The sequence below is a fragment of the Cetorhinus maximus genome, chromosome 11 (assembly GCF_964194155.1).
Source record: "Cetorhinus maximus chromosome 11, sCetMax3.hap1.1, whole genome shotgun sequence".
In the NCBI taxonomy this organism is placed as follows: Eukaryota; Metazoa; Chordata; class Chondrichthyes; order Lamniformes; family Cetorhinidae; genus Cetorhinus; species Cetorhinus maximus.
This window is the reverse complement of record NC_135889.1, coordinates 99,029,672-99,042,130: the sequence shown is the minus strand read 5'-3', so window position 1 is coordinate 99,042,130 and position 12,459 is coordinate 99,029,672. Positions and strand designations below refer to the sequence as shown.

General features: G+C 42.9%; 1 protein-coding gene across 1 annotated transcript in view; it reads right to left on the bottom strand.

Annotated features, from left to right (window-relative positions):
- arhgap15 (Rho GTPase activating protein 15) overlaps positions 1–12,459 on the bottom strand; it is a 776,478-nt gene that overhangs the window by 642,975 nt on the left and 121,044 nt on the right. The window lies entirely within an intron of this gene.

The window sequence follows — 12,459 nt, the reverse complement described above, 5'->3', positions numbered from 1 at the left end:
GACCTCCAACAACCACAACCGCCTTCCTTTGTGTTAGGTATGACTCCAACTAACAGAAGGCTTTCCCCCTGATTCCTATTGAGTCCAGTTTTACCAGGGATCCTTGATGCTACACTTGGTCAAATGCTGCCTTGATGTCCAGTGCAGTCACTCTCACCTCATCTCTGCATTCAACTCTTTTGTCCATGTTTGAACCAAGACTGTAATGAGGTCAGGAGCTGTGTGGCCTTGGCGGAACACAAACTGGGCATCAGTGAGCAGCTTATTGCTAAGCAAGTGCTGCTTGACAGCTCTGTTGTTGATGCCTTCTATCACTTTATTCATGACTGAGAGTAGACTGATGGGCAGTCATTGGCTGGGTTGGATTTGTCCTGTTTTTTGTGGACCGGACATACGCAGGTAACTCCCCACATTGTCGAGTAGATGCCAGCGTTGTAGGTAATCTAAGATGGGTCAAACCTCTTTCTTTAGAGAGGTGGAATTTGATTAGCCCCAATTTTTGGGAAAATTATTGCTTCAATATGGCTTCAATATAAATTAGCGCAATGAGGACAGAAAGAGGGATTCATAGTGATGAATGTGGTACTCAAGGCAGTTATGTTGCAGGTGGGCAAGAGGAGAGACGCCTAAGACTAGTGGGAGCCAGGGGAATCAAAAAGTTCACCCTCAGAATGGAATCAGAGCAGATGTCCAGGAAGATCAACTCCCAGACTGCAGAATCTGGCAGCAGTGCCATAAATGTCTAATGGCTTCATGTGGGTGGTCAACATCAGTGAAGTAATCTTCGTGTGACATCTCATACCCAACAAAACAATGGCCTCTTATGCTGCCCAATACACCCTACCCCATTCCTTACCCATCAGCAGTCCCTGGTACTCAGGACTCACGCTTAACATCCAGATAGTTCACCTCATCCTCACACCTACCAAAGCTGCCAGTCTCACGTTTGCCTCTCACTGCTTCCACATACCTCCAGTTATTCAACTATGCCAGGCACATCATCCAAACACTGTCCCACACATACTCTGCTCTGTCTCTTGCCAGATGAGGTGATACACAGTTAAAGACAGCAGAGCAGAACTGGTATGAGACAAGGATGCCTGCATTTCCTAACCCGCTATAGAGGGGAAGCATTGGCAGCGGCATAGATATAATGCCACTGGATTAGTAATCCAGAGACCCAGGCTAATGATCTGGGGATGTGTGTTCACATCCCACCATTGCAGCTAGTGGAATTTGAATTCAGTTAATAAATCTGAAATACAGAGTTAGTCTCAGTGATGGTGAACTATCATCAGTTGTTGTAAAAAACCCATCTGGCTCTCTAATGCCCTTTAGGGAAGGAAATCTACCCTCCTTACCTGGTCTGGCCTACACATGATCCCAAAATGGTTAACTCTGAAATGACCTAGCAAGGGATGAGCAACAAATGCTGGCCTTGCCTGCAATGTCCACAACTCAAGGGAGAATTAAAAAAAAAGGAGGGAATGGCTCTCTGCATCATGGTGCGATCTGTGAAGGGCCCGAAGCATTCAGCCTCACTGGGAACATTGAGGATGATGGCATGTTCCTGTCTTATGCTCCTTCTTGTTGCTATAGCTGCTCTTGCTTCTCACCCTGTCTACCTTCCTTCACACCATAACTTTCCCCTTCTGAGCTTCTGCTTTCAGAGATCCAAGAACTGCTGCCTGCCTAGCCACAGGAGTCCTGGAAGAGGAAACGTCGCAACAGCACAGGACTGATGAAGATACTCTGTCATTTGATCTGATATTTGCAGCCAGCAAATAAGGTATTGGCATTGCATGTACCTTAGAGGCTAGTACAAAGTTGGGATCAACACATGGTGAGTTATCTGGGGCAGAAGTAATCTTCAGGCAGGGCAGAGGTTAAGGGTGGTTCAGATGATGAGAAGGCAGACAAATATTACTGCGTAGAACTCAGGTAAAGACTTTAATGGAGTGACATACTGGAGAGTGCTGGTAGGGATGCACACCGAGATACTGGGTGCATTGCCTGACCTGTCAGACAGACTTCAGTCACTGTCAAGGAGTGTGGAAGAGTTGTCAGAGGGCATCATGCAGAGCAATCATCTCCATTGCTTCAGATCCATCTCCCTGTTACATTGTAGATCCAAAGACACCGCCACTGCTACCCCCATACCTGTTGCAGCCATTATGTGGTTAGGTCACCTACTCTTCTGTTCCCCCGTGTGGTGCAGCAGTACTCTGTGGAAAATCCAGTAATTCACCACAACATTGGCAAAAACGATCCAGAGTACTTTCAGAAACTTTGCAACAAAAAAGTTCCAAAAAAAATTACACTACTTGTAATATAGTGCCTTCCCCTTTAAATAGTGCAGGCCTGTCTTGCAGCTTCATGCTTGTTTTTATTTAACTGGGTAAATAATGCTGATGCTGCCTGGATATTCATTGTCCAAATTTGGAATCCTGGCATCCCATCAGCCAGTTGAGCCTGATCTTGGCCTTCTGGTGCCATAGGGGATGCACTTGCAAGTACCTTTAACCTTAGTGAATGCTACACGGGTCACACAGAAAGTAGCCCGTATGGCAGACAACACAAGTAGAGTCAAACAAGGCCTCCATAGCACCTCTACAAGTTATGGTATACGAACAAAATTTTATCCCATAGAATCTTAGATCACAGAGGAAGGTCAATTGGCCCATCATGCCTGTATCAAGTTTTTGAAAGTGATATTCAATTAGTCCCGCTCCCCCTCTTTTTCCTCATTGCCTAGCCATTTTTGGCTTTTCAAGCAAATTTCTAATTCCCTTCCTAAGGTTGCTATTGTAAATCTTTCCACCATTCTTTCAGGCAGTACATTCTTGATCATAATGACTTGCTGCATTTAAAAAACCTTCTCCTCATCTTGCCTCTGGTTCCTTCTTTAACTGTAATTACCTTGTAATTTTGCAATCAATCATTTAAATGTGTGACTATTTCAAACACAAAATACCAACAAATGCTGTAGTGACACTTGCCATGCCCTCTTGAAGGGGAAATGAGCAAGCGGGTTTTGGGCTATTGGAATTACCATTTACCAGTTTGCACTTTCAATATTGTTAACACTACTGAGGCAACATGGTGGGCAGTGACGGATTATGGTCTCCTATGTGTGTGCCACTCAATTAGTCCGGAGATCACTGTATCACATGATCTTATTGGCTGATGCATGAGAATACCATAACTTCCAGATATGATAAAACAATTGCACAGCTTAGGGGGTTCTGAATTTGTAAAAAATAAACCACTTATAATATGGATCTTACAGATCACGTTTGTCTTGCATGGCCTAATATCATTGATGGTATATTTCTGGGTAAATCACTGATGCTCAGCCATGTATCCTATGTTCAGGATATTTTAATTTTCTACATGAATGAAGGATCTTACACTCTGGCAGTATTTATAAAATGCATTGATGCTGAGCCTGTGAAGCTAGCTTCAGGGTTCTTGGTTGCACACTTGAAGTCAGTATCATTTCTAATCATTGTATGGATACATTGATTATGCATTCAGAGAGCAAAATATCTTCAAATCATGCTGCATTGCCGATGGCACTTTTGCAAAAATAGATTTGAAATAGCAAGACAGAATACATGTGTGGCTGCTGGTTTGAAAGGTAGTAAGTTTAAGGAGAGACAGTGGTGTAGTGGCAATGTTACTGGACTAGTAATCCAGAGACCCCAGGCTAATGCTGTGGGCATGGGTTTAAATCCCACTATGGCAGCTGATGGAATTTAAAATTTAAATTAATAAAATCTGGAATTGAATCTAGTTTCAGTAGCAGTGACCATGGAACTATCATCAATTGTTGCAATTGTTGCTAAAAACCCACCTGGTTCACTATGTCCTTTAGAGAAGGAAATTTGCCATCTTTATCTGGTCTGGCTGATATGTGACTCCAGACCCATGGTAATATGTTTGTCTCTTAACTGCCCTCTGAAATGACTGAGTAATCTACTCAATTCAAGGGCAATTAGAGATAGGGCAACACTGCTGGTTTGCCAGTGATGCCCACATCCCATGAAAGAAAAAATAAGTAACGTGATCTTACGTTGTTTAGTATGTATGTAGTTATATTTTCAGGACAAAGCATTAGTTCAAATTATTTTAACATGCCATTATCTCTTAATTTGTTTTTGTTCTCTGTTGTCTCCAATTTTACAAAGCGCATTTGTAGGTGGGTGCAGGTACTTCCAGAATTCACCGAGGCAATTTTGGGGATGGCCCATAGGAAAGTAAATACAAACAGCCTTTGACAACGACGACCTGGAATTTACTGAAACTGCGATACTGGTGACAAACGTCTGAAGTTAGACCATATGCTCCCCAGTCCTCCAGTGGCCATAACGTCTGTCATAATTTGCTGGAAAAATATTGCAGCATACAGAGCGATGGATCAGGAGCTGCACAACCCATAGATAAATAAGAATCAACTGATTTACTGTCAGAATTTAAACTTAATTTAGTTGCTTAGTTATTTATGAGCAGCAAGTTATAAAATGATATAGGCAGGAATAACTATTGAACAAATAAATATTGGCTCAAAACAAATATGAGGAGAATACCAGTTATTCTGTAAGTTGCATACTTATCATGAGACCACGGTTATGGGAGCTATGGATTTCACGAAGAGAGCTACACTTTACACCCTGATTGACATTGCAAAGTGATTTCAGAAGCCATGCAGAAAACTCCAAGGAGCAATTTCACAGTGCTTCATGAATTACCCGTGTGTTATGAAGATGTGTTATATGGAATATTTATTTATAATGCCATCGGCTGGACATGTATTACTTTATAACGTCATCAGGTGGGCTATATACAGAACTTTTAGAAAACTTTTGCTAAGCAAAGGTCACTGGCCTACAGCAGCCACTATGTTGCTTTTGTGGAGGACAGAAGCTGCTTTATGGAGAAGCAGAGTCTACGGAACTCTTAGGGACAGTGGCTAAAATAAGCCCAGATTGAAACTAGAGAGAGGTCACGTGGCCTTGGCTCTTGGCTGTAAAATCCATTATGGTGGGTGAGTATGTGGCTGTCCTCTGTATCACAAGGGGCCTTAATGTCTGTCAACCTACCATTACGACAAAAGGCTCAGGCCTGACCTGCCCCAGTGTGACAACAATCGGGGGGCTTATTCAAGACTATCCCATGTGGTGCTGTGCTGGGAGAAGAAGCCCACAACTAATACACATATTCCAATGGCCAGGGCCCCAGGTACTACTACTACTACTCCTTCTTCTTCTTCTCCTTCTTCTCCTTCTCCTTCTCCTTCTCTTTCTCCTCCTTCTTCTTCTTCTTCTTCTCAGTATTGTGCAGGGATAAAACAAGGGAGTTCTACCACAAATTGCTGAATAGAGTGGTTTCCAGGGCAGGATAAAACACTAGTATCAAGGCATTATAAAGCCACTACTGCCACCGATGCAACATGTTTGATCGTGTATGGGGAAGGTACTGTCAATGCCTTGGACACAGTCGGGCTAAGTGACAGACTTGTCCACCTAACCTCCACACTGCAGCCAATGCACAGAGTGGCAGACTGGGAGCCACCGGGAAGGGTCTGGCTGATATGTGCTAAAGGCATACACATCCTAGAAAGCCATGCGCACAGCATCAATGAACTCCTCCAACTGGTGGAGAATATCGCTGTACCGATTGAAAGGCGATGACTATGTATGGCTTACGGGTCATGGATAGTGGAGGAGACATGCCACAGCCTGGAACAGCTCCACAATGGGGATCTGCCAGATTGGACAACAGGAAGAACTTTGCGGGGGTGGATGCCTAAGGGTAGCGCCACCTGTATGCTCAGGGAGCTCACGAGCGTCTACCAGCTACAGCACATTGTGTCATGCCACACCTGAGGCTAGTGGGGATAGTGGTAGCGATTCTCAAGGTACATGGAGAAACGGGGTTCCTGTATATGAGATAGAGAATATAGGGATCATACTGGAAGGCAAACTATTAAGGTACCACTCTACTCCTACATGGGCAATTTAAGAAGGCAGGGAGATGAAGGGCATTTCACTGCAAGGGTGTAGAGAGAGAGGGAATGCTGTAGTCTGCCCGCACCCTGTAGTAGTAGGAATAAAACAATGTGCAGATTTAACTTAACTTTGAATTGTACTATTGAAATTTCCAGTGCAGAGCATGAGCCAACCCAAACAGCATACCGCGGACATGGAGGATACTGTGTCACCACCAGTGAAGGGTTGTTCTACTATGGTCCTATGCTCTGCCCCATCAACGATACGAGCTTCTGCTTCAGACCGGAAGCCCCAGCAACCATCGGACTTGTGTCAAAAACAAATGTGTGCCTCCGCGGAAGGAGCGGGTAAATGTGACTGACAATATTAAGAACGAACCGATAAGGTATCTGGGACAGGATGGGATATCCATTCCCTGGTTATCAGAGCAGCTGGTGGAATTACAGAAGGAGGCCCAAGGGGCAGTAAAAAGATTTTACCAGATCTGCCATGAACTGCAGCAGTTAGAGCATGAGGAGGATGTCAAATTGGCCAAAGAACCGTGGTGGCAGAGACTTGGGACTGGGATAACAACGTGGAAATATACCCTACAATCAGGATCATATCACATGCGCTGGTGGTGGTACAGTTGGTAACCTGGGTTGGACTCATTATTGAGAGTGGGGCTCGTGGCCAGCAGCAGCGCCAATGTGTGCTGGCGAGCGCACTATCACAGAGACAGTGGTCAAATAGGCAGGGACTTCTGGGGAAGTATGTAGTATAACTGTATAGGTTCATTGGAACTCGCGAATCTTACCTGCTGCCTGGCCATCGGAATCGGGGACGAGGGTTGAGAACTACCAGTGATAGTGGTTCCCTTGGGCATGGCCAAGGACCAAAAGTGGGGATTGTAGGGGTACATAAGTACAGAAAGTAATTAGACAACTAGGCAGATATGTGGAAGGGTATATAGGTACTGAGCAGGCTGGGAGCTTAGGGTAAAGGTGACACAAGGCTGAGGCGTTCAAAGGGTTAATAACATATTTAATTCAAGCTTAATTCAGAATCTGTTCAAGACCCGGAGAGGAGACTTGAGCAGTTTAGCTAACACAAAGAGACATAACCATGATAATGTATGTAAAGTAGAGACTCGTTTAGCGTTACAGAGAGATAATTGCTGTGAATGGGAGCCTGTTTGCATTCACAAGGGACAAGGTCACTGTAATGTGGGTGCAGCAGGAGCTTGATTAGCTTTACAAAGGAAGCATTTATTTTAACTAGAGACTTGTCTAGGCATCGATACTGTAATTGTTTAGTACTGTTTGTGGTTCTGTGACAGACTGGATTACCTGAGTAATAAGCGCAATTGAAAATGTATAAATATGTAAAGCAAACTTTGTTCATTGAACAGTATCTCTTGAGCAGTATCCCTGTATGCATACTGCTAGAATAAAGTTTTTATTTTTGGGCCTTTAACTATCTCCATGTCGAGTGTCGCTTGATACACTACCACAATACTAGACCTGAAATAACTGTCAGAGAGATTGCCACAGGGATAGAAGGAGAAACAACCTTAACCTCCTCTCTCTTTCTCTGAAACCTCCCTCATCAAAGCTGAGCTGTTTGTGATTTGAAAACCCACCAGAAGTCCTTATTGCTGCAAACCGAGAATCCTGAAAGGAGGAACTAACGCCACTGTCTCCAAGAGAAAAGGGAATCAACCATCCACAACTGCAGACCAACTGCTCCAGTGAAAAACTCAAGTACCAGCAGCTACTGTGGAAAGTGACCCTTCATCTGTAAAAGGAAAATCCCAAGGAAAATCCCAAGGCCTTTTATACATATGTAAAAAGCAAGAGGGTAGCCAGGGAAAGGGTAGGCCCACTCAGGGACAGAGGAGGGAATCTGTGTGTGGAGCCAGAAGAAATGGGAGAGATAGTAAATGAATACTTCTCAACAGTATTCACCAAAGAGAAGGATTTAGCGGTCGATTTGTCTAGGGAAGAGTGTGTAGATAGCCTGGATCATGTTGAGATCAAAAAAGAGGAGGTGTTAGGCGTCTTGAAGAATATTAAGGTGGATAAGTCCCCAGGGCCAGATGGGATCTACCCCAGAGTACTGAGGGAGGCAAGGGAGGAGATTGCTGGGGCCTTGACAGAAATCTTTGTATCCTCACTGGCTATGGGTGAGGTCCCAGAGGACTGGAGAATGGCCAATGTTGTTCCATTGTTTAAGAAGGGTAGCAGGGATAATCCAGGAAATTACAGGCCGGTGAGCCTTATGTCAGTGGTAGGGAAATTATTGGAGAAGATTCTTAGTGACAGGATTTACTATCATTTGGAAGCAAATGGGCGTAATAGTGAGAGGCAGCATGGTTTTATGAAGAGGAGGTCGTGTCTCACTAACTTGATCATGTTTTTCGAGGAAATGACAAAGATGATCAACGATGGAAGGGCAGTGGATGTTATATACATGGATTTCAGTAAGGCCTTTGACAAGGTCCCTCATGGCAGACTGGTACAGAAGGTAAAATCGCACGGGATCAGAGGTGAGCTGGCAAGATGGATACAGAATTGGCTTGGTCATAGAAGACAGAGGGTAGCAGTGGAAGGGTGCTTTTCTGAATGGAGAGCTGTGACTAGTGGAGTTCCGCAGGGATCAGTGCTGGGACCTTTGCTGTTTGTAGTATACATAAATGATTTGGAGGAAAATGTAACTGGGCTAATTAGTAAGTTTGCAGACAACACTAAAGTTGGAGGAGTTGCAGATAGTGAAGAGGATTGTCAAAGGATACAACGGGATATAGATCGGTTGGAGACTTGGGCGGAGAAATGGCAGATGGAGTTTAATCCGGACAAATGCGAGGTACTGCATTTTGGAAGGTTTAATACAGGCAGGAATTATACAGTAAATGGCAGAACCCTTAAGTGCATTGACAGGCAGAGGGATCTGGGTGTACAGGTCCACAGGTCACTGAAAGTGGCAATGCAGGTGGATAAGGTAGTCAGGAAGGCATATGGCATGCTTGCCTTCATTGGCAGGGGTATTGAGTATAAAAGCTGGGAAGTCATGCTGCAGCTGTATAGAACCTTGGTTAGGTCACACTTGGAATAATGCGTGCAATTCTGGTCGCCACATTACCAGAAGGATATGGAGGCATTGGAGAGGGTGCAGAGGAGGTTTACCAGGATGCTGCCTGGTCTGGAGGTTATTAGCTATAAGGAGAGGTTGGAGAAACTCGGATTGTTCTCACTAGAGCGACGGAGATTGAGGGGAGACTTGATAGAAGTTTACAAAATTATGAGTGGCATGGACAGAGTAGATAGTCAGAAGCTTTTTCCCAGGGTGGAAGAGTCAATTACTAGGGGACATAGATTTAAGGTGAGAGGAGAAAACTATAGAGGAGAGGTGCGGGGCAAGTTTTTTACGCAGAGGGTAGTGAGTGTCTGGAATTTGCTGCCAGAGGAGGTGGTGGAAGCAGGTACGATAGTGGTGTTTAAGAGGCAGCTTGACAAATACATGAATAGGATGAGAATATAGGGATACGGACCCCGGAAGTGCAAAATGTTTTAGTTGACGGGCAATATGATCAGCGCAGGTTTGGAGGGCCGAAGGGCCTGTTCCTGTGCTGTACTTTTATTTGTTCTTTGTAAACAAGCATCAGGAGAATCCGTGAATTCTTTTTTTCTGACTACTTTTTACTTGCCCAAGCCTTAAGACCTGAAACTCTGCAGAGTTTTATTTATTTTTTTTGCTCATGCTTATGGGGTTGATTGTGTGTGTGTTGTTTTTGCATTAGTGGGTAGTTGGACATATTTATACATTTTAAACCTTTTGTTAATAATTTCTGCGTCTTTACATGAGTGGGTTTTAGTAATAACTTGTTAACCTAAGGAACCTTGCTTGCTTATTTCTTACACAGCACTACACACAGTTAAGTATATATATTGAATTGGAAATATCACCTCCTTTTCAAATTCAAAGTCTGTTATAGCCAATCCAAAAGTGAGACAAAGAGAGGGGTCAGTTCACCCCTCCTCGCCTGCTCGTAACATTTGTTTTTCTTTTCACAGTATCAGTGTGTGAATGAGTATAAATAACATTCACATTTGCATTAAACCTTCAAAAAATGTGACCTCTGCTTAACCCATGCTGATCAGGAAAATTAAGAATTTAGATAACAGCTGTATTATAATGCCCAAGAGAGATTTCCCACACACCTCTGTGATCACTGACATGAATTGGGCCGTGGTACAGCTCAGCCTCATTTTTAGAATTCTCGTTTTGAAATTTCTCCATGGCTCCACCCTTCTTTATCTCTGTAACCTCTTCCAACCCTACAACCCTCTGAGATTTCTGCACTCTTCTAATTCTGGCCTCTTGCGCATCTCCGATTTATATCACCCCACCATTCAGCTGTCAAGGTCCCAAGCTCTGGAATTCGCTCTCTAAAGCTCACTGCCTCTTTACTCCTTTAAAATTCCCCTTAAGACCTACTCCTTGGCTAAGCTTTTGGTTATCTCTCCTAATATATCTTCCTGTGACTTGGCACAAAGTTTTGTTTGATAATGTTCCTGTGAAGTGCCTTGGGGTGTCTTATTATATTAAAAGAGCTATTTAAATGTAAGTCATTGCTGTTGTAGTGTCCAGAAGCAATCATGTCTTTTTCAAATGCCTTCCTGTTGTGATTTTTTAATTTATTATAGTTATTTAGTTAAAGACATTACATACATTTAACTTGCTGAGAGGGCAGACAAGGTTTTGATTTAGTGCATAACAGCACCTTTGACAATTTAGCACTCCCTCCATGCTGTGCTAGAGTGTCAGCCTGAACTATGTGCTCAAGTCTCTGGAGTGGGTCTTGAAACCACAACTTGCTGATTCATTAAGTGAGACGGGCTACCTCTGAGCCACCACTGATACTGATTCCCCCTTGACTTCCTTTCACTCACAAAGGGGAACCTTGTCTTTGCTCAGTGTTTTCCTACACAAAAAAAAACTGTTGTGAATACAAACACGTTGAAGTGGGGAATGGAAGATATATCCCACTGCTCTATTGCTGTCCGAGCTTTTTGATGGTCCTGGGGCAGATGTTAATATTGAAAAAATCAAAACCCAACATAATTTTAGGTTTTATCTGGTTTTTCCCCTTTCAAGGTGCATTACCATCACCTCACATTGTTTTTGGAACTGCATTGCCTTCATGATTAAATAAATGAGGACAGTTCTACAGCCATATGATTCAGATTAACTATAAGTCATAGTCTTTTCAAAATGGCTAGAATAAAAGAATTTAAACAGTGCATGGAAGTCTCTGTCTGACAATTTCAGCATTCAAAATCTTCAAATCCAGTATTTTTGAAACGTTCCTGGGGGATTTGCAGTTCACTGGTATCATGGATGTGAACGCTTTCCTCCTAATGAGAAGTCCTGTCTTCTCCTTAACAGAAGCCCTGATGACAGTGGACCTTTAACAAGGTGGATACATGGTACTGATAGAACACATGCTGGCCTCTATTTATGATCCTGACTATCATAACCACAAGCAATGGTTATGCAGCTGGTTTACTCATTAAATACATTTCCTATACCACAGGAGACTGGCAAGTACCCTTTCTTTGCTGAATGTCCCTCTAAGCTTCTTCAAAACCTTCATTACGAAATTCATTTTAGGGACAAAGGCTAGAGAGCTATCTGCCAAATCAGAGCTTGTTGAAGTCTAACGCAGTGACATCTGTGCAGCAGAAAGCTATTTTACCATAATGCACTGCCAGGTTTACAGAAAAAAATGCTGCAGGCCGAGCTGACCAGGCAGATCAACAGCTCTCTTAGGAGTTGAATTAAATGGATACTATAGTTTAAAAAAAAAATCAGCAGCTCCTTCACAGACATTTTTCAATCGATAAGACATCCATCCGTGTCCATAGTTTAAAATCATCAGATTTTCTACAAGTAGCTTTCAATTGATAAGACACTTGCCCGTGTCCGCATCTGTGACTATGTGACTCAGGCTGTAAAGGAGGCTTGGACAGTGCTTTGTCTGCACTTACGTCAAAGATGAATGGATGGAAAACGAACAATAATAAAGTAAATTTCATGCTAAATACTTTGAGGTACAATTGAAAAGTTTCAGTAAAAACTGAACGAAGATTCAGTTTTAGTATTTAAAATGAATGATTGCCAATGAGCAATAATAATGATTCTGCATACTACAGAGAAGTAAATAAATGAACAGAATGACTTTTTTTCATGATCTGCAAAACAATTACTTCATAAAAGCTAATACTGTAACTACAGATTTATCAATTATCAGCTGTTTTGCACATAATCCTATTTTATCTAATTGGGGCATAAGTTCCATCCTGGAATGGTTGGGCTGAATGGCCTGTGTCTGTGCTGTGAATTCTATGTAATAACCTGTATTAAATGTCAGTCACAATATAGCAAAGGTAGTAATGGCACAAATATT